Below are 25,388 nucleotides of genomic sequence, written 5' to 3'. Positions count from 1 at the left end.
TTTGCCCTCGCTTCATTTGTAGAAAGATCTTAATTAATGCTTTACTTTAGAATTGCTAAATATTTTTTCTCTTAACCCAAACTAAATTTCTCTGTGTAACTGCTATAAATATTTAGATAAGGAGATAGTTTTGAGATACATGCTTAGATCTGAGTGGTATCTCCTGATTAAGTGAGGGAAAAATCTGAAGTTTCATTTAATTTGATATTTTCTTTTATCTCAGCACTATGATACTGCCTGGTCATGTTCTTTCTCTTAACATACTTCTTGTACACATTTGACAAACTCTAGGCTTGCTACCCAAAAGTGTGAACATATAAATACAAAAATGTTCCTCGTGAATCAAAAATCTTAAAATTTCCCCCAAAAAAATTGGGTCCTGGGAAGATCAGAATCTGCTGCAACAAACTACATGAAACTCTTGGATAAGCCCTTCAGGCATTTTTAGGACATTTGTGCAGAGTGAACAATGATAAGGGAAATGTGTCAAAACATTGCAGAATAACAAGAAAGCTCTTATTTTTAATTTTTTTTTTTCTGTAAAAAAAGAATTCCTTATTTTCTGCTCCTGCTTCCCTGACAGTAACACTACAAAGGGATCATTTTTGGGCCTTGGCCTCTCACAGTGATCCAAAGGTTGCAGCTGAATTAAGAACCTTAACAAGATTTAACATAAAATAAATATCTTTCCCCCCTCAAAGAGCTGGCTTTCCAAACAATAATAGCTGGAAAAGCAAGCGATATCAGAACAAACAAATGTTCTTGTGGGCACCAAAGAACAAATTTCTTCCAATTTGTAATGCAGGTACTCCAGTAAAAGGCTTATAAACAACTAAACAGCTCTTCCCAGAGGGACTCAGCCCAAAGTGTTGGTAGAATCAAAAGCTCCAAGTCTGTAGAACCCAAGGAAGGATCAGCTCCAATCTCCCATCCCTAACAGGACTACCTTTGTTTTCCTATAAAATAGTTTTTGTCTTATCCTTGCCAGAACTATGCTAGCATAGTCTAGAAAGGAAGTATTTTCTTAAAAACAATTTTTGTCATATAGAGGGGTCAAGAATCTTTCCCAGGCAGACAGCAAAACTACTGCTCTGAGAGGAAAATGTATATTTATACATATGCATTCACAAGCTACACACAAGTTCTACTGCAGTCAATAACAGTTTTAGAAGCACTGATGTAACAATATGTTATAAAATACTAGAATATTGTAACCAAATATGAGGATATTGTAGTTTCCTGATAGTAAGTTTATAATGACTTCATTTCCCATTGGAATTCCAAAAGGGTGGTTTTCTTATTCTGGAGATAGAAGAATTGGTTTGACATATAATTTGCATTTATCATGCCAATTTACAGAATTCCAGAACAATTCCACACTAATTATGCACCTACCTAATATTTTCCTTTTCTAACTTTGTTACCTTACTGCCTGGAACACTCTGAGTATCCTGCACTGCTGCTCTTACACTCCCAAAGAGCTTGAACCAAACTGCTCTGTTTCAATAACAATACAGGCACGCACAGAGGAACTGAGAGGACATTCTCATCTCTTTGTGACTGCACTGCTAGGAGGAAACTCTGTGAAGAAGGGAGCAGCAGCCACCAACTTTAAAACATGTAACTCTTACATGAAAAAGGCCCAAAATATACCTTGGGAGCAAGCAAGCTCCCAAGAAATTTAAACCTGGCAGACAGAAAATCCTGAGGTCCAAGAGCTGCCATGCCCTGGCACCTGATTCACCTGGAAAAGTCACAGGTGGGTCTGAAATGGGCTGTCAAAATCCTCAGCAGCAAACCCTGTTCTTTGCGCTGTCCTTTGTAGATGCTTGGTGGCACCTGTGGCATCCTGCCACAACCCTGCCAGGCAGGTTCAGATCCACAATCCCTGCTCCCTGGGCTCTCAGCTGGCCTGACTGGCAGGCTGGAAGCAGGATCTTGGTGTTTGCTCTGCATAATTGCTGTTTCACACGTGTGTGAAATGGTCATTGGCACCCAAAGCATGCCAGCCACACACACTGCCTGACCATCTAACCTAAAAACTGCAGCAGTGAGGTGCCAGTGGGGAGTAGCCAGCTCAAACACCACTCCAGAGGTTTTTCTGTTCCATTTCCCAGTAGTTCATACACGGACCTTGTTTCTGCTTGGAAGTGTTTAAATCTGTTTTATAATAAAACATTCAGCACCTCTGACACTTTATGTCTTGTTGCTTTAGGACACGAAATAAAACAACACGCACACTGGAACCCCCAAGGTAAAAAGAAGGGAAGTTTATTTTCTGACTCCAACATTTATAGACTTCCAAAAGTGACAGTGGATTGGAGGATGACAGTGCCACCTCTCCAATGACACTGGACAAGACAACAGTCCATCAGATTTCTCTTCCTCTAGAAAAGAAAGTAAAACAATAATTATTTACATAAAAGTGCATGAGAAGGTTTTTTACATGAATGTAAACATCAGAAGGCTTAGAAAAACTTAGAAGAACAGGGTGACAATGTCTGAATATAACCTGTGTGCCAATGCACTTCACTGCCATTCTGAACACTCATTAACCTTCATAATTCACTTTGAGGATAAAGACTGTTGTGTTTTACTATTGTCTGTTTTCCAAGTGAGTAGATAGAATATAATATGTGGGTTTTGGTCCATTCTCCCTTCAATATACTTCTTTCTCCTATACCTGTACTATTAAAACATCATTTTACTGTGTTACCTGCTACTTTACCATAAAATCAGCTTATGCCTCTACTGGCTTGGAGACTTGGCAAATGTAGTACCTTCAGCTAAAAAGAAACCTGCCAAGAGGAAAGGAAAAGGAGGCATTTTCTCCTCTTCAATTAGGAAGATTCTTTTGCTGTGTGCATTGAAGCAATAACTCTGCATAGGTGGTACGAGAGTCTCAGTCTCTCTCCCTGGCAGAGCTTTCTTTCACCCTTTCTCCAGTTCCAGTCAATGCTTCTATCACTGTACAAAACCTTTTCAGTAGACAAGATATTCTCTTCTTATTAGAGACTTTTCTCCAGCTTTCTTTTATGACTCCCTCTCCCTTCCCTGCCCTCAGCAGCTCACTGCCTGTTCTGTCCAGGGAAGATCCAGAAACCTCCCTTTGATTTGGAGCTCTTCAGCACAGGATACCTTAACAAATCACAGCTACCTGAGTCTATTCCACAGAAAAAAACCTGCTGCTGCTTCAGTCTGGGAAAGCCTCTCAGAAAAACCACTGCTCCTTCCAGCTGCCTTCTCCTATTAAGGGTCTCTAACAGCTAGTATCCAGTCTTATGTGCAAGGCCATCCTTTGAAACATTTTTCTATTTTCATTTCTCTCTCAGCAATGTCCTATTCCATGGCATTTCTAAGTCAGCATCTCTTGCCTCAAAGTTTGCATACGGATGCACACTGTGTGGGCCTTCTGTCAGACCCTGAGAACTCTCCAAATCCATTTCTCACAATTGTCCCTCTCTCTTGAACTGAAAACACTTCTTTGATAGCCTTGTTCATCATTTGCTGTGCACAGTGAAGTACACAAGGCACTGTCACTAACATTGGCACTATAACAATCAATGCAGATAAACCTATTTTATAAAGCTCCTTTAGGCAAGATGCAAAACTCCATCCTTCAAACAAGTCATCTAACCATGATCCATGGTTTGTTTTAATCTGGTTTGTCAGATGTCTCAGTTTTTGGAGTTGTTTGTGGATGGACACTGAATGGTCAGACAAGTTCATAGAACACATCACTTTTCCACTCACAGAAGGTGCAGCTCTCTGCACTTGATTCACTGGGAAGAAACTAGGCTTTAACAAGAGGTGAGATCTGAAAGTCAGAAGGTATTTTCTGTCAGTCTTTTGTTAGAAAGAAATGCAGCAATTTGAGATCTGAAAATCTGATGTGGATGTGGCTACATCTGTTGGATAATACTATTTAAAGTGCTTCTTACCTTCACTTGTTCTCTTTTTAACAACAAGCAATAGTACACACAGTGATGGTTAGTGGTCACTGCTGATTATTTAATCACAGCATAGCTCTGAACCTGCATTGTTTGCTCTAAACCTGCTGCCTTCAAAATGGCCTGTAAATCCAATCACAATTAAAAGGGAAAGAAAAAAGGGCCTCCAGGTTTTCAGGTAAAAATTCATCTTTCCAAAAAGTGTGACATAGCCATAGTTGTGGCAAAAGGCTCCAACACTTCTTGAGTGAGTGAAAATTAAAAGTTTTTATTGAAGTGTTTTAAACAATCTTTTCATAGCTATAGTCTAATTTATTCATTCTATGCTTCTTATGACCAAAAAAAGAGACATAATCACTCTGCCTTTGGGGGTTAACAGAACCCTTGTGACTACTTGTAACCATGGAAATATGAAGAGCTACTCAGAGCCCAACATCAAACTCACAGAGGTGCTGGGAGACAGAAAATAGATATATGATGAATTTCCTACACATGAAAGCCCATTGAATCTGTACCACCTGCATTAACAACATAAAAAACAAAGTCACAAAGCCTTTTAATTGCTTAAAAGCATATGGCATTTACCACGGCTTCTCACAGGAAATGAAGGGAAATACCTTTAAAGGTTTGTTTTTAAAGCACTGAGTGCTCTGAACTAGTTTAAAAGCAGAGACAAGAGGTATAAATCGTTACTATGTGAATAGCATCAGTAACAATATGCATGAAAAGACCGGAAAAGGCCCCTTTGAAGAAGCAGGGTTTTCATGGATTGCAGTTACGGAGATTATGCAACCCACGGCCAGTGACATCTGAGTTAGCCTGCACCAAGCACCATCACGAGTGTTTGCTCACCCTCTGCTGGCAGCCCGAATTTAGCAGACATTGAAATACCTCAGACAAGCACTCACCTGATGATTTATTGACCTATCTGCCCTATAAATGATAAGGTATGTGCATATTTAACTGCCTTCCCTTGACAGCCCAAGCCACAAAGCACTGTTTAACCAAGCACAGCCATCCTCAGAACGAGACACCGTCGGATAAAAAGGGAAACACGTGCTTTCCTTGTGCTAATAAGCAAGACAGGACCAACAACAGAAAAAACATCTCTTCAATAATTCGCCTCAGCAAATTACATCTAATTGGAAGATATAGTAATGAATATAATAGGAAAAAGCCCTACAACCCATGTGCACACTGTGTGCATTACCCAGGTGCAGGGTGACCCAAAGAGCCAAAATTTGCCATCACAATCAACAGATACTCTCTCACTCCTGTAGCTTTGGCACCACCAGACCTCACTGTGTGACCACTTCCTTTTCTTTAGCTCACTGCTAGCTGCAGAATCAGAACTGCCTTCCAGGACTACTTGTAGGTCAAAAGTGAGACATTCTGGGTCTATGTCAGCTGAAGGAAATGCACACTTACTGTTTCTGACAGCTATGATTTGTTCAGCGTGCCACCATCTATTTTCCCCATTTGTCACAATTGTTTTTCAGGTCTTCATCAAATTTTAAATTCAATTTTTAAAACTAATTTTAAATTTCAGGATGAGGTTAATGCCATGAAAAAAATGAAGATACCATCTGGACAATATTTTCTTGTACATTTGATTTGTATTTTCAGGGTCAGAGCTACCTTGCATACCTTTGCAGATATGCTGAGTTAGGGTACATTCATTACACAAATCCACAGATTATTAAAATCCAAATGGATTCCACAGGGTTACATGAAATATGCAGAATGCATTTCCAGTGTGCCAAGAGAATCTTGGCTACCCTTCATACTTCCAATCAGTGTGTGATTTCTTCTTTTAGTCATATTTGGGAACTCAATACTCATGAGAAATACCAAATACAACAGGTAGAAATGTCTGAATACAGGTCAAGTAATAGCAATCTGTGGTTTTTTCTTAATGCAAAGTCTTCACATTGGCCAATTAATATAATTACTGATTAACTTACACTGTTATTTGTGGTGTTTTAGCCCTTTACCCTCTGAACCTCAAGCTAGTATCTAAAATCACAAACAAAAAGATAATGTGAAAAAATAATTAGGTGCACCACAACAGGACCAGCAAAAAAGAACAATGATTTTCATTTTTATCTTGTATTTCAGTGGAGAATCTTGAGAGACTTTAAAAATATTAAAAAGAATGCTTCATGTTTTATGCCATTGACATAATTCAGTATGACACAGCATAAGGATTATGGAAGCAAACCTAAGGAAACTCAAAATAATTGGCTACCCCAAGCTGCTACTTCCACCTTGGAGTTAGAATTAATTAAAAGATCAAGTGTAAAACAACAGTAGAAAACCACATACCTAAAAGGATTACCCTCCTGAGAAGGCAGGAAAGAATTTTAACATAGATTTCCTTTCCATAGAAGGAAGGGAGCTGTAGGTACCACACAAGACTGGGCTCTCTGGCTGAGGAGCCTACAGGAGGAGTGTGTGAGAGAGCACAGAGCAGGGTTTTATTTTGTTGGGTGTTGCATGTTTGTCTGTCATTAAGTTGTCAAGACTCCCCTGTAATCTCCTGCATTGTTTCTCCATCTCTGTTTCAAACATTGGTTCATAGGACATAAAGCTAATAAATGCACAACCTCCAAGGAAGCAAAGAAATGGACAGGGAAATAAAAAGGGTAAGTGCACAGACAGAGTATCTTAAATTTCATTGGCATTATGTGAAAATCACTGAAGCAATACTGGACAAGAAGTGCAACTGCCCACCAGCACTTCTTACTGAAAAAATTGCATTGTTTTGCTCATTCAAATGTTCTGATTAACATATTCTAGAGAAATCTGTAGCACTCAGAGCAAGGCATAACCATCTGCTTGGACTGCACCCTCTGCCCTGCCCTGGGCTCCCTCACAGCCCTCATTTTTCTGGCAGCAATCAATGTTTTAGTCATGCTCTCCCCACTCCCTCTGACTCCATGGTCAAGCTGCTGTGTCACACTGTCAAGAAACAGCAGAACTGACTAAAGAGCAGTCTGCCTATGGTCCAGACTAGTCCTTCATGCCCTTCTTGTCTCCAAGCACATGCTCATGGTGAGGGGATAGGTCTGTGTCATGTTTAAGACAAACAGTGTAAGAGGTCACTTTGATAATCATATTTCTGCTCATCACACTGAGATTTTTTTTTTACTGGGTTTTTTTTCTGAAGAAAAAAGAAGGAAAAAAATAATTGCTCACAAATCATAGAATAATACATTATATGAGTCAAAATCATTCTGTAAAGGCCCTGATTTTCATTGTTGTGGTCACATATGGAAATATAAACATCACATTGATATCAAAGAAGTGCAAGAACAGTTCACACTTGTGCCACGCCCAGTGACATTCATGTCATTAATAAGCAGATTCATGAAGCCATGGGGTGGGTGTGGAGAGGGTGGAACCTGTGTCAGATGTTGGAGGGAGCTTTGTAGCTTTACTTCAAGCTCAAACTGTTTGGGCAACTGCAGGAAAAACGAGTGGTGGAGGCAAATCCAGCACGAAAGCAGAGCTGAAGGACTCCCATGGTGCAGAACCTCCTGGCCACCACTCGTGGGGAACAAGGAGAGGTTAAATCCCCTAACAGGAAACTACAGTCTCAAGTGCCTTCAATCCAGATCCAGAGAAACCTGTACCCTTATTTTCCTTTGTTAAATCCCTCCCTTCAAACCCAAGGGATTGTAGCAGCAGTCTGAGTGAGAATACGTCTAGTGTGACATTGGTGCTTAAGATTTCAAGAAGCAATTGAAATCTTTAGCTGTCTAAACACACAGAGCACAATGGATGCCAGGCTGCTCACGTGGGAAACAAAATGTGTGAAGAAAAGCAGCTTTGCACCTTTCCCAGGCAAGTTTTGCTGCTGAGAAGAGTCAAATCACCCTTCCAGCACCTAAAGTCATCCGTGGGACCTCCTGACACCTCCCAGCTGCAGTCTCCACTTCACACCCCACAGAGCACAGCTCCTGAGCAGACAGGTCAGGTCTGGTGGGGCCAAGGGAGGGTGTAAAGGTGTGGGATTCAGGGAAAACATCGCAAGGGAGCTCCACTGCATGCTGTGCTCGAGGGTCCAGTGCCTGCCACCCCTCAACAGTGCCTTATTTTGTCCTTTCTCCTCATCAGCCTTGTTCCCAAGCATCTCCAGGAACAGGTAACTTCAGCTTCTCTCAGGATTATTTTGTCATTTGTTTAGAGCAGACTGGGATTTGAAATCCACAAAGACGGAAAAGACTTTTCTTTTTGCATGAACAGATAGATGAAGTCCTAGGACTCCATGGCAAGAGACACTTACTTGATAATTGTCAGAGTTTGGAATTAGGTTGCAACTTGGCATTCATTTCATCCTTCCACGATGTAAATATTTCCAAGTGAATCTAAATCATGCATGTAGCTCATCTTGTATATAATTATTAATATATACCATCTTTTCTGTTATTTGTGCTAGTTGAATTTATCCCCAACATATGTTACTATGGATTCCTTTTCATTGCCTTTTGCAGTCATCAAAATGGCACATCCATTTTATGACATATGCTGTATATATATTTTTGATCACATCACCACAAAACATCCCTTTAATGTTGTTGATACATTGACCATTTTTTAACACGAAATGGACAGAAAATGTCCATAGGGAAAGAGAAGACACTAAGATGAAATATGAGTGACTGAGCACAAATATGAGAATAGGTTTTACAGGATTATGTCAAGTATCCTTTAGATTGTAAAGATGTCAGCTAATGTAAAACTCTAATGTACCAGCTGCCGTCCAAATAGATCACAAAATGAAAGCCCTCATACTGAGCAGGGCTTAAAATAGAGCAGCTGATGAGTAAGACACTCTCTCTTATATAAACTTCACATTTCATGCACTAAGACATTTAATTGTCAGATATTCGTGGGGTTGCTATTTTCCATGAAAAATCTGCAGCGGAACAAAAGCATCAAACTGTTTCACTTCTCAGGCTCCAAGATTGTTATTTTCATGCCACACAGAGACTCCCTTCTAGTCTGCTTTGTGATTCATGTGTTTGGCTGAATAACTTTCCTGGAACTCAGAACAAGAGGGAAACCTTCCCTAAGTACTTCCTGTCTTTCCACATGTACTAATAACAAGACAGAGTCCTCCCACCTTTCCCATTTACAACACTCCAGGCACACCTACTGGTTGATATACTCATAAGTCTCAGAATTAGTTTGCTTTTGCTCTAGTTTTTAAATAGCAGCTTTTTCTCTAGCAACAAAACTGTTTTTTTGTCTAACATTAGTATGTACCAAAGCACTATTAATAGATTGCTTAATTAATAGACAGTGGAGAAGTCATAGCTTAGCATCAAACATGAAAGATTCAATGCTCTTTCCATTTTTCCTGGTTACACCTACTCATGGCTTTGAAAGCATCTTAATCTTAAAACCCTCGACAGAAATGTGTAATGCTGAGGGGAAGAACAGCCTATGTTGTGTGTTTAACCCTGAGAGCTTGCAGGCCTCACCGCAAGCATGAAACCAATGCTGAATTTTGACTGTGTAAGAACAAAGTAAAAACTCCAGAATGAGGTCTAGTATATTTACAAGACGAAACACCAAAAAAATCAAGTCACTGTCTGACTGTCCTGTTATAGGCTGTGAATCTGGAAATCCATCCTCCCACCATGGATTGTTAAGCTCCTATTAGAGTTATCAGCACTAACTGAAAAGAGAATCAAGCCCCCAACTTTTATAGTTTGCAAAGCTTCTTTTCAAAATGTGCCCTAAGCCTCACAATTTCCTTGTGAAAGTAAAACGTTTTGTATAACTGATACGGAAAACCAAGTGGAGGTGCTGAGTGACTCCCCAAACTCTTTAGAAGGCTGCCATGAGTTGCTCCAGTTCTAATTGTGGTTTAATATGTGGGTGTAATCCTGACCAACTCATTAATCTCCAGGCCTGTTTTCCCAATCTGCAAAAGGGAGGATACTATACTTATTTAATTAATACAGTGTGTGACTGTTTAGTTAAAAAAAAAATACTATTTAAATGACATTTACAATCCCAGCTATATTTTTCTGTTCAACTGTTTCTGCTTCTTATTTACCCTTTAGAAAAGCAAATTGAAGCTGGTTGAAATCCATTCTCTGGTCATTTCAGTACCAAAAGCAAAAGTTTTGGTGTTTAATGGGACTTAGAAAATTTTAAGACCCCTACAAAGAAAAGGCAGCAAAACTTTACCCTGAATCTTAGTGTCCTCAGTAAATCCTGAAGAAACACTGTCAGCAATTTTTAAGTGTGTCTTTGTCCCAATTATCATCTAACAAAATAGCTTCTGGAATTCTTTATTATTTTTTGTGGAGAGAGGGAAGAATCTCATACCATCTAACTCTAGGTTTGCATGTGATGCATTAAAAAAAAGTAAGCAATAAATATGGTGTTGACTCAAAATTACTCCAAGAATGAATACTGATTTCTTATAAACAAAAATGATAAATAAAACTCTAGGAAACATTTTAACAAAATCCCAGGGAAAACAAAACAAAAAGCTGTTACTTGAAAAGGCTGTAGCCTTTTATAATTTTCAACTTAATATTTTATGTTCACTAAAATTTTCTTAACATATTTACAGTTTACCATGTCTTCTTTGAGTTCAGACTTCCAGACTCTGACATACAAACTCAATTCCATATATTTTTAATGAAGTAAAAACTCTGAAATGCTTTAACCTTCATTAAGGTCAAATCCAGATAAAAATAGAAATTCTTTGTCCTGAACCTTCTGTAAAGATGAAAAATATATTGCAAAGAAGTACTTAGAATTTCTTAATTCCCTGGCTTTAGCCTGATTTTCCTCCTCAGATTCTCCTTCCTGTTCCTGCTATGCTGCCAGGCAGTGGATTGCCAACTCCTGGGAATTCCCATTGAGTATCTGAATATTAATTGGTGCCCTCAGAGACCACAGGGCTGAAATCAATGGATTGGATAAGAATATTCTCTTTTTGCCTGAAACAAACTTTTAGCCCTTTAAATTATGATAAAGGCCAGAAGGAAGAAGATTGGGTTTTAAAAAACTCAGAAGGGAGCAGGCACATGAAAAAGTCAACATTTACTGTTTTATATTTATGAAATTAATGCTCAAATGTGGAAACATTGTGGCAGGAGGTACACCCGTTAAAACAGCAAGTGTCTACACAAACAAAAGCAAGAAAACCTAATATTCCCCTGGCTTAGGTTTTTGTAATAATTCAAGAATTTGATGACCTGGGAAAAGAATGAGCCTGCAATAGCTTATTTTGATAAAACCTTTATTTTGAAGAGGTCTGAGCCAGCCACACAGGAGCTGTGACAGACTACAGTCAACAGGTCACCACTGTGTGATTTTTTTGGATCAGTCTGCAAACAATCCAAGCAGAAGTTTGCAGTTTCTTCTGCCCTCACAACTGGTTGAAGCAAGGCACCAACTCAGTGTAACAGGGTCAGGAACAGGGCTCAGGAATCTCTGGGGTTTTAAATGTACAGACAGAACAAGAAATCCAGAGATTCAAATTAAGTCTCAATAATTTTCTGTGAGCTTTGACTTCTCCTGCTTACCTGTAGGTAAGATCATAGCTTGTATGTCTAGAGAGAAATGGAGGAAGAGGTTGGATAAAAGGGTAAGACAGGTTAATTAATCAGTATTAATCAGTATTTCCAGTAATTAACCAGTATTTCCATGGCTGGAAACATATAAACAAACAGCAGCTGATTAAAATGCTCTAAAGCAGTTGGATCCACAGCTAGGTGCTAAAATAGATACCCTATCTTGCACATATTTTGGAAGACATTAAAAAAATAAACACATAGAATTCTATCTCCAAAGCATTTCGCAAAAATTCACCCTCCAAAGACTCAGAGATCTGCGTCCTCTGTGCCATGAACTGGGGTCATGAATCATGCTTGAGAGAAAACACAACTAAAACATCAAAGAACTAATTTGGCTGGTTACTTCTGAAATCTGTGGGTGTTCCAGAGACATATCAAGACTGCTTGAAGGCAACCCCTGCTCAAAATAACCCAAACAAAAAAACCTATCAGTTTTTGGGTTATCAGCTGAGAAACCAAATTCCTTTTTCTGCAGGGAAACAGTTATCTAGATTTAAAAACTTGCAGATTCTAAAGTGAAACCGCTGGCATGGCCTTATCACACCTTAGGTAGACTGCATTTAATGGAGATCATATCTGCCACTCCTCTCGACACAAAGTCAAAACCCTGAGACCTGGAAAGTTTTTACTGTAGCATTCAAATGTAAATACAGTAATCAGTTGGAACATGAGCTACATTTTCCAACATTCTATTAATAAACCACAATTTGCAGTACAATTGCCACATAGCACACCCTCTTCCTGCTTTTAAATTGTCATTGTAAACCAAACATGAGTGTAAATGTTGGTGTTTGAACATGGTGTAACCATTGGCACATTAACATAACTAAGGAGGCAGTTAATGTTCTGCCTAAGATCTAATTTACTACATTCTTAGAAAGAAAAAGCATAAAATCTGAAAATTAATCGTGTGAGAGTTGTGTGGATGAGGAAATGTTTCAGCTCTTATACCAGACACACCAGTGCACAATGCCCTGAGCTGAGCACACAGCTGAGCTGCTCTGCCCAGCAGCTCCCATGATTTGTGGGATGCTGTAATTCAAGTGCTCCCTCAAGGACCTCACAAGGAGACAATGCTCTACCTTTGGTCAAGCCTCACCTCTCCTGTTTGCCTTTTGTCTCTTGAAACCTGTGGTACAGGGGTGGTGCAAACTTTTTTGGTGTCAGGAGCTGAACTCGGGTCTTGTCAAATTTAAAATTGTTGTTTCTCAGCTCCTCACCTTTAGAATTTCTAGGTATAAGATGCCTGATTCACCTGCAGATAGAAATTGCCTGCTGCACTGACCTGACAATATATTTCAAGGGAAGTCACAGAACAGGACTGATATACATCATCCTATGGTGAAATTCGGAATTTGATTAACCAGATGCTGTTATTTTCTTTAATATCTCATGAATAGAAACTACGGTGTGAAAACAACTCAAAACAATCTCTCCCTGGGAAATCTGACATATGGCCTGCTAAGCTGCTCTCCTACAGAAACAGCAAAAGATCATAATGCCGGCCCATTCCCTGGGAAATAAAACTCACCAGCCAGTGTTCCTGGTTTCCATGGGATGCTGAGTTTTGTTTCCCAGGGAAAAGTGCAAGCATTTGTGTTCAGGGGCCTGTGGACTGAGTGGGCCCGTGCCTCCTAAAATTCCACACAGCAAAGGACGCTTACCAATGTCGGCCTTTTCCCTAGGAAAGAAAACTCAGCAGCCCAGGTTCCTGGTGTCAGTTCGCAGGAGGCACTTGGCACTGTCAGAGCAGCCCGAGTTGGCAGTGGTGGCAGCCTGGGTCAGGGAGGCATCCTGCGCCGTGCGGAATCTCAGCAGGCAGCTGGACGCTTTCCCAGGGGAAAGGCCGGCATTGCTGTACAGGTGCCAGTGGCCCGGAGTGGCCGGCTGCCTGCTGAGGTTCCGCACGGCGCAGGATGCCTCCCAGACCCAAGCTGTGCCGGGCCGGCGGGCGGGAGAGGCGGCACGGGCGCTGCGCTGGTCCCGGCCGCTCTGTCCGCTCCGGGCGGGGCTCGGGCGCTGCCGGGGCCCCCTGGGCCCGGTGCCGGCCCCGCCGGGCAGGGCGGAGGGAGCTGTCCGGGTTCTCCCGGTGCGGCGTCGCTTCTGCCTGCTGGAGGAGCCGCTTTCCTGCCGGGAGCCGCTCTTCGTCCGGGGCCGAGAGCCGCCGCTCCCGTGGCTCGCGTGGCCTCGCCGGTGCCCCCCGAACCCCGGAGCGCGCCCCGGCGAGGGCGCTGGGGACACCTGTGGCTTGTCAGCTTCGGAGCGAGCTTGCCAAAGTCACTGAAAGGAGGAGAGGGGAAAAACCCAGCCCCGACCGCGCAGACTTTTTGTCTGTGGGCTTTGTTGGTGTCACAAAGCGAGCCACAGCTTTAAATAATACCGCGGGTGCCTTCTGGACACAGTGTTCGATGGATTTCGCACTCTGTCGTGAGACCCCCGGCTCTGTGTTCTCTCATTGCTGCGCCCATCCAGCGGCAGGGGCGGACGGAACTGGATGGGTGGGCTGCGGCGAGGGTCTTTTTGGCATGGGGTTTTTGGTGGTGGTTTGGTTTTTTGTATCAAAGTGAAGTGGAATAGTTTTAGAAGGAGAAATTACACTTTTGGCCAAGTTTTTCATTTTGGCTAATACATGAGACGTTAGGTAAAATAAGTAAAAATTGATTTTTTCCTGTTGTTATTTGTGTTTGCCAATGTAGTTGAGAGAGGACTTGGGTGAGGATGATAGAGGATATCCTATTATAATATCACTTTAGGACGTTTTATTTTCTTATATCGTCTTAATGCTCAAATTAATATATTTTAATTATATGTATACATCTATATATACATATAGGTAAATATATTTAGTGGCAGTGCTGTTTAATAAATAGTGGCATTTATATGTGGTTTTTATTTGGGTTTTTTTTTTTTTTTGGTGGTATATAGTATCCTGTTGTTGGTTTCATTGATTTCTTTTGGTGTTTTAGTTTATAGAATATTTTTTGGATGGGAATTACAATATTTTGAGCTGTTTGGTGTAGCTGGTGGTATATGTTGAGGTGGTAATTGGTATTTGTTGGAGTTTTTTAAGAAGAGTTATAGGTGGTTTTAGATAATTGAGGTCAGGTGTTTAATTGTTTACTGTATTTTGGTTTTATAGTAGTTATTTTAAAGGTTTTATTTGAGATTTTTGGGGTTTTGAAATACTTGTTTTGTAGGAAGTTCATGTTTAGAATGCATGAGTTTTCAGGTTATAATGGAATTTTAAAATTTTCTTTTTAGTGAGTTTTTTTTCCAGTTTTATTACAGTTGAATCTTGTGAAGATTTTTGTTATGTTAGTAGTAGAAATAGGTTTTGTTTTATATATTGTAATGAAATTAGTGTGTACTGTGTACTGGTGTTCAGTAAGGTTTTATATTTTTGTGGATTTGATGTGTTTAGCCTAATGATTTGGTATAGTTTAAAAGACGTGGGTTTTTTGCTCTTACTTGGTTAGAGGCAAGGTTTTTTCAGTTTTAGGGGTTTTTCTGGCATAGATTTTAGAGGATCCATTAAGGGGATTGGAGATGGGATCTTTGTGTTTGATATTAGGTAGTGTAGTTATGAGTAATTAGAGGTGACTTTTGTTTGGCAAAATTTTTTTAGAGTCTGGTTTTTTAAAATTTATATATTTGTGCGCTTAGGGTACCAGTGTCCCTGCTGCAACCCTAAGCATCCTTTCTTGTTTATGTGTTGTAGATGCTTCATTCGTGTTATGCTGAGAACCCCCCAGCAGCTGGCCAGCAGAGCCGGCTGTCGCTCTCGTGGGAACTCGGGAAGCGGTACAGGGATCATTGATCAAGCCTTGACCATTGAATGGTGTCACCCGGGGAGCCCTCAGGAACGCCGGGGAGTTGCTGTAAGTTGGGGAACTAGTGGGGAGGAGCCAGGGTCCACTCAAGTTTCAGCAATGCCAAATCACCTTGTCTGTTCTTAACCCAGGCCGTCCCCCGGGACAACAGCGTCGGCCTCTGAGCACGGCCGAAGCGTGCCCGGGCATTGTTAGGGGAATGGTGAGTAGCAGAATTGTTGGCTTTGGCCGCTGCACAGCTAAGATCATGCAGTGATGTTTGGTGTTCTCAGTTGTAGCTGACCAAGGGACCACAGCCTGGTGACTGCGGGAAATTCCAGCGGGCGAGGCGACCTTCCTTCACAGCCGACATGGATTCTCATCCCCGGATGTCCGAGAGATGAGTCGAGGGCTGTGACACCCAGAGGGGTGAAAGCGAGGTGCTGCGAGGGCTTTTTGAGTGGCAGCTTAGGAGGCGGGGATGTGCAAGAGGTGGTCCCTTAGGCCACATGAAGGAAAAGTCTCACAGTGCTGAGCTGCTCAGGGCAGAGCAGTCCCGGTGCATGTCACTTGTGTCACTTCTCTGTTGTGCCTTCTGTGTCTTTTGGGTGTCTCCTGTTGCATGTCTTTTGCTTTAGTCCTTTGAGAGGCTTATCAGAAACCCAGGTGTCCATCGTTGCATCTCAGATCTCTCTGCTCCTCGGCCCAGTGCTGATTCCATTGCACCCTCGAGTCAGGAGCCCGGACAGGCATTGGCATATCATATCTCCTCAGAAGCATCCAGTCAGATGTCTTTTATGGTCTTGTTCTGAGCTGTTCTCAACAGCTGTGCACAGCAATGATCCATCCTCGTGCATTAGGACTTGTACTAGCGATGATAGCTAGAGGATTCTTACCTGTGAGTGGGCAACTGCCTCCTGAAATTCCAAACTGTATATCATGTCTCCCCATCCCAACCACCAGCCACCTCCAACTCACGCTGCCTTGACTGTCCCTTGCACCTCCTGCAAACTTCCATCAAGAACCTGGGTTGGTGAGTTTGGTTTCCCAGGGAAGAGGACTGGCATTTGTGTTCATGGCCCTGAGGCCCTGAGTGGGTGGCCGCCTCCTAAAATACCACATGGCACGGGATGCCTCCCAGACTCAACTCGGGTCTGCCAACTCGGGCTGCTTTGACAGTGCCAAGTGCATCCTCCAAACTGACACCAGGAACCTGGGATGCTGAGTTTTGTTTCCCAGGGAAAAGGGCAAGCATTTGTGTTCAGGGGCCTGTGGATGAGTGGGCGGGCGCCTCCTAAAATTCCACACAGCGAAGGACGCTTACCAATGTCGGCCTTTTCCCTGGGGAAGAAAACTCAGCAGCCCAGGTTCCTGGTGTCAGTTTGCAGGGGCACTTGGCACTGTCAGAGCAGCCCGAGTTGGCAGTGGTGGCAGCTTGGGTCAGAGAGGCATCCTGCACCATGTGGAATATCAGCAGGCAGCCGGCCACCCCAGGCCACAGGCCCCTGGACACTCTTGGCATCAGTCCCTACAACAGGCACTGGGCTCATTAGAACAGACACTGTGTGATTGACTCCATAAGGAAGATTATTTCTACAGACGAGTAGAAACAATGAGCAAAACTACAAAGGCTGAGTTGAAATAAGTAGTCAAGGAGACTTCTCCACCTCCATACCTTCTGTGCGCTAAAACAAATCAAAGCAGCACCATTTTGCTGTAAATAAAAGGATGCATCTTCTCCTCTCTCTTCATGGTATGTATTTCCATCCTGCTAATGCACGGTGTTTCATTTATCTCGTTCTGCTGGTGGGTTTCTCTCACGTAGGAGTACCCTGATGTGAACGGAGAGTTTGTATCCAGCAGGGGCCATCGTTGCCTGTGTTTAGTCCCCAGTCTATTGGGTGGAAAGGCGCTGTTAATGCTGTCCCGGGCTGAGCCCGGCTCCTGCGCTGGTGGACTGGGACAACCACAACCACACTGTGCCGCAACGCTGCTGCAATCCACACTTGATGTTACCCTAGGAAACGTAAACCAAACCTCTGGGACGTGGCATCACAGGACAGGAAATGTTAAGACAATTAGGATGTGGCAATGATAATCTGAGGCAGCGATCACGCAATCACGTTTAGCTAATGTTTGCATTTGAAAGCAACTCCACTGTGATTATGTTCTTGCAACATATCCCCTCTATGCTGCTGTGTGAATTGTCTAAATTTAGACTAGAGCATGGTGCTGTGGATGGCTTTAGCACATTCACCGCTGGCCTTTTGCACAGCCGAACAGCCGTGATGCCATGAGCAGCTCCGGCGTTGTGCCCGCGCTGGGAGGCGATGGAGCACCAATGACGGGGACACTGCCAGCATCGCACACCAAGCCAAGCTGCAGGCCGAGGGCTCGGAGGTGCGGTGCGTGACCCAGGCACGAAGCCGTGACCCCGCAGACCCCAGGCGGGGCTGCCGCGGCAGCGGGAACCTGCGGGTGGCTGCGGCCGAGGTGGCGGCGGGCTGAAGGACACCACGGCGCCCGTCCGGCAGGGCGGGTGGAGGGCAAAGGGCCGTGAGCTGAGCGCAGAGAAGCTGACCCTAAAGCGGGACGGGAGGTCCCACCAGGGCGGTGTCCAGGCTGCGCCCGGGCCCCGCCGCCGAGGGCACGAAGGAGACGAGGCGCGGGCACGGCGGCCACGATGGGGCAGCGCCGCCATGACCTTCACACCTCGGCGCGTGACGTCACGGCCGCGGCTGACGTCACGCGGCGGTGACGCAGCGGCTCGGGCGAGCCCCAGCGGAGGGGCGGGGAGCGGGCGGTACCGCGGGCGGCGCCGCTGCCGGGCAAGCAGCGCGGGCGAGGCCGAGGTCGAGGCCGAGCCCTCCCCGCCGCCCGAGCACACCGGCCCCGAACCCTTGCCGACCTCGCCGCCACCGCCACATCCGGGTCCCGGCTGCGCCCCCCCGCCGCCCCTCAGCCCCGCCCCCCGCTGGGGGGCGGGACCAGGGCCCGGAGCCGCGCTTCCGATTGGCTGGTGCCGCGGGGCCGCCCGGGGATTTGCCGGTGCTGGGGGGGGCGGGCGTTACCCGCTCGGCGGCCGCCCATTGGGCGAGGCGGGCGCGGAGCCGCTCTGCCGTTGGCGGGCGGGCGCGTCCGGTGCGGGGCCGGGGGAGGGTGCCATTGGCTGGAAAGTAGGTTAGTGGTGCGCCGTCGGGTGGCAAGCCAGGCGGAAAGTAGGTCAGGGACGGGGGCTGCCTGCGCCGGGCGTGCGGCGCTGCCGGGGGGCCGCGACCCCCGCCCGNNCGGCCCCGGCGGAGCCGCCGCCCCCGGGGGCCGCGGGAGTCCCGGGAGGGGCCGGGGGGCGGCGCAGGGGGACCCGGACCGGGAGATGGCGGCGGTGGGACCCCCCCGGCGGCGGTGCCGGGCTGTGTCTCCGGGAGCCGGGACCGCGGCGGGGGCCCCGTTACGGAGCGGCCCCGGGGCGGGCTGGCCCGGCGGCGTGGCAGCACCGGGGGGGACGGGGCTGGCAGGCGGGCCCAGAGCCGGGCCGGGGTCCCGCGGAGGGCAGGGGCGGTGGCGGGGCTCGGGGGGCGTGCCGGGCTGTGCCTCCTCCCCGGTGCGAGTCGCCCCCAGGGACGGGGAGGCTCGGGCGGCCCTCACGGAGGGGACGGTGCCCCTGCCCGGCCGCGGGAGCGGCCCTGCCCGAGCGGGGCCCCGGGGTCTCCGCCGGCCGCTCCGGCGTTGGGGAGGCCCCGTGTGAAGCCCAGAAGGATGGCGGTACTCGGGAATTCCCCGCTGGTGTGGCGCCGCGGCCGGTCCCGCCTGCGGGCAGGTGCCAGCCCCGCGGCCGGGGACTCCTGGAGCCCGCACGGAGCATCCCGGCACCTGCCGGGGCTGTTTCCGTGGGGATCCCCCTCGTCCCCAGCAGCTCTGCCGCTGCCCTGCCGACACCTGTGTGCGCCGTGCCTGTCGCAAGGGGATGGAAGGTTTTCCTCCAGCAGAGAACGTAACACAGCGGGAACACCGAGGCGGCTTCCCGAGATCAGGATTTTGCGCTTGGGGAGGCAAGGGAATCACTTTGCATTTTTAATTGCTGAGGTTTCTGTTACTCCAGTGCCTCAATTATAACAGTTCTGGGAAGATTTTCGTGCTCGAAAAACAACGGTGAAGGAACAAGTGGGTGTGTTTTCTTGCCTTGGAAGCAAATGTGCCTACTGGAATTTTAAAGTATTTCCTTAGTGTGTGAGGTAGAAAGGGTCAGCTGCAGACCGTGATCTAATATTTCTTCAAAATTCAGTCTTTAAGTAGATTTTTTTTTTTAATTCTGGAACTTCAACATTCAAAATACTACGTTTCTTTTTTCACATACTCATATTAAAGGACCTGTCCTGCCTGTTTATCTTTTCTTTTATCAGAAGGGCTTTTTAAATGTGAGTGACTGATAATACACAGGCTGCAGCTAAGTCTGTAAGGGAGAAAAGAAAGAGTGTTTTTTTCCAATTAAGTATTAATTCCAGCTAACTGTCTCTGTAAACGGTCTTGCAGAAGGCTGAGGTTAAACTCTGCCCTCTTCATAATGTATGTTTTGTATCCTCCAGGAATATGCAAATGTAAATAGCTCTTTGAAGTATTAGGAACTACAGACCTCTCTCTGGTTACTCTAAACCACAGCTGCTTATTCAGGAGAAAGGCTTTACTCCTCCTGACTTCTGTGGGTTTGTGCTTCTCCTGACCATTCATGGGGTTTTACCCCTGCTTGTAGAAATTGAGTGTGTAAAATAATCTACAGCCAGAGCATTTCACTGGGTTTTTGTGCTGTTTTATCCCATTTTCTCTTCCACACTGCTCGTTTCCGTTGTCTCTTTGGATGCCAGCTATGGTGTGTGGGGCTGTGAAGGATCAAGCTCTGTAAAAGAAGTTCCTTGGGAGACCAGGCAAGCGAGAAGCACCACAGGGAATGTGAAGAAAGCTGCTTGGTTTGGTGTCAGGAAGCTCAGGTGGCTGGAGCTGGGATTCCACAAAGGCAGAGCTGGAATTAGGGGCTGCTGCCACATCCCTGGCACTACATGCTCCTGAGAGACCTGCTGTGTTTGGGGACCCTTGCTAGGGATGTATCAGGAGGGTGATGCTTATAGGGGGGCTTTAAAGGAGATTTGTTTTTCTCCTTCAAATACCTGCTTCCAATGATTTTTTTGGGCAACTAGAAGTGAGAACAGAAAGCACTTATTGGGTTTATTTGGTGGAGCTTAGAGTTGCTCACCGTTCTTGGGAGCTGTGCAGGACTGATGGCAAAGCTGAGATCTGTGAGAGCTGCAGGTGAGAAAGGCAGGTTTTCCAAGGGAATTGATACCAAGGATGCTGGAAATACCAGGAGACATGCAGGTTATTTAGTTTACATGAGTACAGAAGTGCTGTTTCCACGCTCAAATGTAACATTTTAAGCTGTTTTCATCGTGGGGCCCATTGCCTGTGTTGTTACACTTTGACAACAGCTACAGGAAAACCTGAAGGAATGTGTTATTGTTAAGTGAAACAAAGTAAATTTTGTGCATCTTGTAGTGACTTTCAGTTCTGTAACCTGCATGCTTTTAATTCTTAACCTCTACAATCAGTTTTGTCCATAGTTCTGTTTCTGAAAAAGGGCAGAAAAGTAAAAGGCAGCTGCTTGTATCCCCAAGTGTTAAGAAGTTCTCTGAAGTTAGTTGTGTTCAATAAAAGCTGTAGAAAGGCATATCATCTGCAAATGACTGCGAAGAGAAGCCCAAAATAAATACATATTTTTAATCTGTGTAGCTTTTTGGTTCTAAGTTTGCAGAATGCAATATTTAAGCTTTCTCTGTTTACTTTGATACAGTAAACATGTTTTGAAACTTTAATTTTTGGCTGTCATCATATTTTGAGAGCTTCAGCCTGAAATAATTGATTTTGATAAATGCAGTCGCTGACTGGATGATGCTGACTGGAACTCAGTTACCAACTTTTGAAATTTGGTTTTTGAATATTCTGCTTGATCAACCCACAGAAATTACAATCTGTGTTTTGGAGGTGCTTGAAGATGCAAATGAGGTGGTTGATGGCATTTTCAAACCTGGTGAAAGAGCTTTCAGTGAGGGTCTTTCAGTGTCTCTTGGGCTGTAGATTGATGATGGATGAAGCAAAGCAAAGGAGTGCTCTGCCTGTGGGGTGTGTATATATCTATATAGGTGTGGTGGTCTTGCACTGCAGTAGGAAATGTGTTCCAGCTTTAGTCAGATCAAATCCAGACTGGTGCTCAGGTGTTATATAGTTGAAACTCAAGACACTGAAGCAGAAAAATTCTGCACTTAAAAAATCAGAAGGCTTTTCTCCCTAAGAGTTGGTGTATTGGGTTATTTGGAAAGCCTATTTAAGTTTTGAGGATTTTTTTTGTGTGAGGAAGAAATCTCAGTGTGATTATCCAGTTGGTGTTATTTGTATTTAATGACTCTGAATCTGTGATGTCTATTAAATTGAGCTGCACATTAAATGGGGTGGGTATCGAGGTAACTCGCTGCCATTAACTGCGTATGGCACCTGCCTTTTTTACCTCAGTTTGTTGAAAATATGCAGTAAGGCTACTTATCCAAGGCCCAGACTTCATCTCCTTGGAAACCTGATCTTTCACCAGATGTTGAGAAATGTAATTTCTTTTTTAATCCATTCTGCAGAAGAACGCAGATCAAAACAACATCTTCAGGCTTTGTTAGTCTGGAATATTAATTACCTAAAAAAGCAGACTGACATTTCAGTCTCTGCCCCAAAGAAGATTGATAGTTTCTGTTGTGTTTGGTGTTATTATTAGAAATTTATTTTACCTGATGCTCAAGTTCCTGGTTTATAGTTTAATTTGATTCAAGAGCTGCCTGATAGTGGGTTCTTCATGAGTAAAGTACAGGATTGTTTGAGGACCCATGCCTGCAAGGATTTATCTTTCTTCTCTCTCTGCTCAGGTCATACTTTCTCCTTTGCCTTTGCAAAAAGATATTTCTTAGGCAGCACATTGAGAATTTGTAACCTTTTCAGTCTGCTGCCATTTGAGAAGCTGTTATTCAACGTCTGCTGTGTCAGATGCACTTCTGGGTCAGCTGCTGATGTCAGAGCAGCTTGTGGCCCTGTGCTGGAGCTGTGCTGGAGTTTACTAGGTTGGCCTTGTGCAGGAATGGTGCCAGTAGGCTACTCAGAGAGCAGGAGATCTCCTTGGCAGCACTGTGGAGGGGAGAGCTCACAAGGCAGTCTCTTGGGGCCCAAGGTGCTGAAGTTTTCTGCTGACTTCCAAGGGGCCCATTCATGAGTCCAAGCAGCTGAGGTAGATAGTTGTAGTTTTTTGGGCTGGTTTTGGCTGGGTTTTCCTTGCAGATGTTGGTGGGCTCTGTTTTCACAGGTACAAGGCCGTTTAGTGGCACCTGGGAAGGGCAGCAGACACATTGCTGAATGCTGACCAGTTGTTCCCTGTGTGGCTGGGATGGAAATCCATCTTCCCATGGGCTGTTGCTGTAGCACTGGGAAGGATGTTTGGTGATTCCTAGGCAGCATCTTTTGGCACCATGTCTCTAAATCACTTTCCTAGGGAGGTACTTTACAGCAGTTCTTAGGTGCTCATTCAATTGCAGCCTTTTGCATTAATTCCTTTCTGTGTCAGCTAAAAAATAAGTGAATGGAATCCATGTATTTTAAAGATTGGATGTATTCTTGATACAGGACTACTCAGAAAACTCTAAAATTTTTATGATCCATTTGGAATTGATGTAGGATTTCAAGGGTGAATGAAAAAGACTATCAGAGAACTCAGAAATTACTACTCTTCTTGATCTCCAGTTCTTTTTATCTTGGAAACTTCCTTAAATGCCTTTACCTTTTATAATTTGCCTGACCAAAATGGACAAAATTAAAAAGACTGTAGAAATTATTAAATAATGCTGTAATGCAGAATATTTATCAGGTGAAGTGAGAAGGAAAAGTTACTTCCTAGAAAAAACAGGAAAAAAATAAAGCCAATAACTTCTATTTTAAGTTTTTTCATCTTTTTTTTTCTTTTGTAAGAATGTTTTTTCTGTCTTCAAAGCTGTTATTTTATAGTTTCCTTGAACTGGTTTGGTTGGGTTTTCTTTTCCTTAACTTGTTCTGAATGGATTTCTTTGTTGTCTTTGGATTTTTCTTGGAGCATTACAAAATTTAGGAGTACAGTTCCAATTGGAAGCAAAATGATCTATTAAAATATCAAAACTTTCATCTTTTATGTTGTGCATATACATTGTAGTCATTGAGAGTGGCAGCAGGTTGGCTTCAGTTTGAGTGCTACTGATATTTTTATCTTTCATTCAAGGACCTCTGATAACTGTATTTTAAATCTCCTCGAGTTTTGGGCTTTCTCCTGCACTTTGGCTACTGGCTTATTAGTTTTCATATAACCTTGGAAAATAATATTTATTTTGCCCATAGACTTGAATGGCCTGGTCATTTTTCAGGGATAGAATCTGTGGTCTAGAATAGATTGCAAAAAAAATCAGATGTTTGTTTTGGAGGTTTATATTTTTTTAACCTGGTCTTGACCACATTGTGGTTTCCAGTTTGAAGTTCTACAATTGTTGACTAAGAAACAGGAGGCCCTTTTATTCCTCTGTTCCCTTTCCCAATGTGCTTTGTTGCCAAGGCATTTCATGTAATCTTGGCATCTGCAAACTGGCTTTTTTATTGATGAAATTAATTCAATTACTTAATGGAAAAAAAAGTCTGTATCAACACCGTGTCCTCAACGTACTTAAGAATATTTTTGTGTTATAGTCAGGACATGGCCCAAATTCATAAATCCAGAAATTTCCTTACGTTTGTGATCTTAGAAGGCTCTGATACCTGGAATAGCTTTTTTTCCTTATCAGTCTGATCAAGTCCCAGAATATTAGGCAAATTTGCTGCCCTAGAGTAACATTTTACTGTGGTATTAATCTATACCAAATTTACTATGGCTTGGAAGTTTCTATTACAAATAGTGTTGTTTTCTTCCTGTTTTTATAGAGTTTATTCTTTTTTTTTTTTTATTTTAAAATATATTTTTACTGCAATGACCAAACCAGCCTCTGAATATTGTAGTTTATTTTAGAAACCTGTCAAGTCAGGTTCAGTGACTTCTTAGAGTGGCCTGTCACATAAAACATTGGAATTGCTGGAAATGTGCTGTAATTAAAGAACAATCTGTTCAAAATGTTGTCAAATGCTTTCTATGCAGTTTGGGTCCAAATTCTAGGAGTACAAGAAGTTACTTGTACTTTAGAAATACAAGGCCAGCAATTGGATATTCCTATTTTAAGCAGAAAGACAGATAAAGAGTTCCTGCTAGTTTGGGTTTGTTTTGGGATTTTCTGTTTTACTTCTGTTAGAAATTTTAGGACTTTTATGTAAATACATTTTTCTCCATCTGAGACATGTGCAACTTGGTCAGCTTGTCTGGCCAGGAGACAGTCTGAAGAAAGATGGGTATTTCCCTATTACAGCATTTTAAAATCTAGTTCAGTCTGTTTAAGATATCCCAGCTGGCAATAATGAGATCTCAATTACTGTACTTGGCATTATTTCTTGAATGAGGTAATTCCTGTCCTCATTTATCTGACTTGACCATGAGACTCTTCCATAGCAAATGCCTGCTTTATTTTCTTAGCTGGAGTGGCTCTTTATTTGTCTTACCCTAGTGCTTTTGTCATTATCAAGAATAAGATGATGAGGGAAAACAAGCCCAACAGAGGAGAAGATTACTGCAGTCAACTATTGGAAAAACTGTTTCTACATTCCCGTTCCTGGTGGGGATTATCAACTCACCGTTGTAGAGCAAATTTTAACAATTGGATACAGCTGATGCCATTGTGCAACTTTTCTGACTGTCCTTTCTCTGTGTGTTTCTCCCAAGAATTCTGCTCTGACTGATGGATTTTTGCAGGTTTTCAAGGAATATGTGGGAAACATGCCACTGTTCAGGGCAGGATCATCAGGGCTCTGCTCTGGTACCTTAACAGGACAAAATGCTGGTT

The 25,388-nt window shown here is 43.8% G+C and overlaps 1 protein-coding gene across 2 annotated transcripts in view; it reads left to right on the top strand.

Annotated features, from left to right (window-relative positions):
* The first annotated feature begins 18,526 nt into the window (after positions 1–18,526).
* Positions 18,527–25,388, top strand: part of ARNTL (aryl hydrocarbon receptor nuclear translocator like) — a 49,186-nt gene continuing 42,324 nt past the window's right edge. The window contains exon 1 of one of the 2 annotated variants that reach the window (XM_041485809.1): positions 18,527–18,546. The gene's annotated coding sequence lies outside the window, so the exon portion shown is untranslated. The other variant, XM_041485800.1, reaches the window with a different exon arrangement.

The sequence above is a fragment of the Pyrgilauda ruficollis genome, unplaced genomic scaffold (assembly GCF_017590135.1).
Source record: "Pyrgilauda ruficollis isolate IOZ18807 unplaced genomic scaffold, ASM1759013v1 scaffold119, whole genome shotgun sequence".
In the NCBI taxonomy this organism is placed as follows: Eukaryota; Metazoa; Chordata; class Aves; order Passeriformes; family Passeridae; genus Pyrgilauda; species Pyrgilauda ruficollis.
The sequence above is the reverse complement of the archived record's forward strand: the minus strand, read 5'-3'. Positions and strand labels throughout refer to the sequence as shown.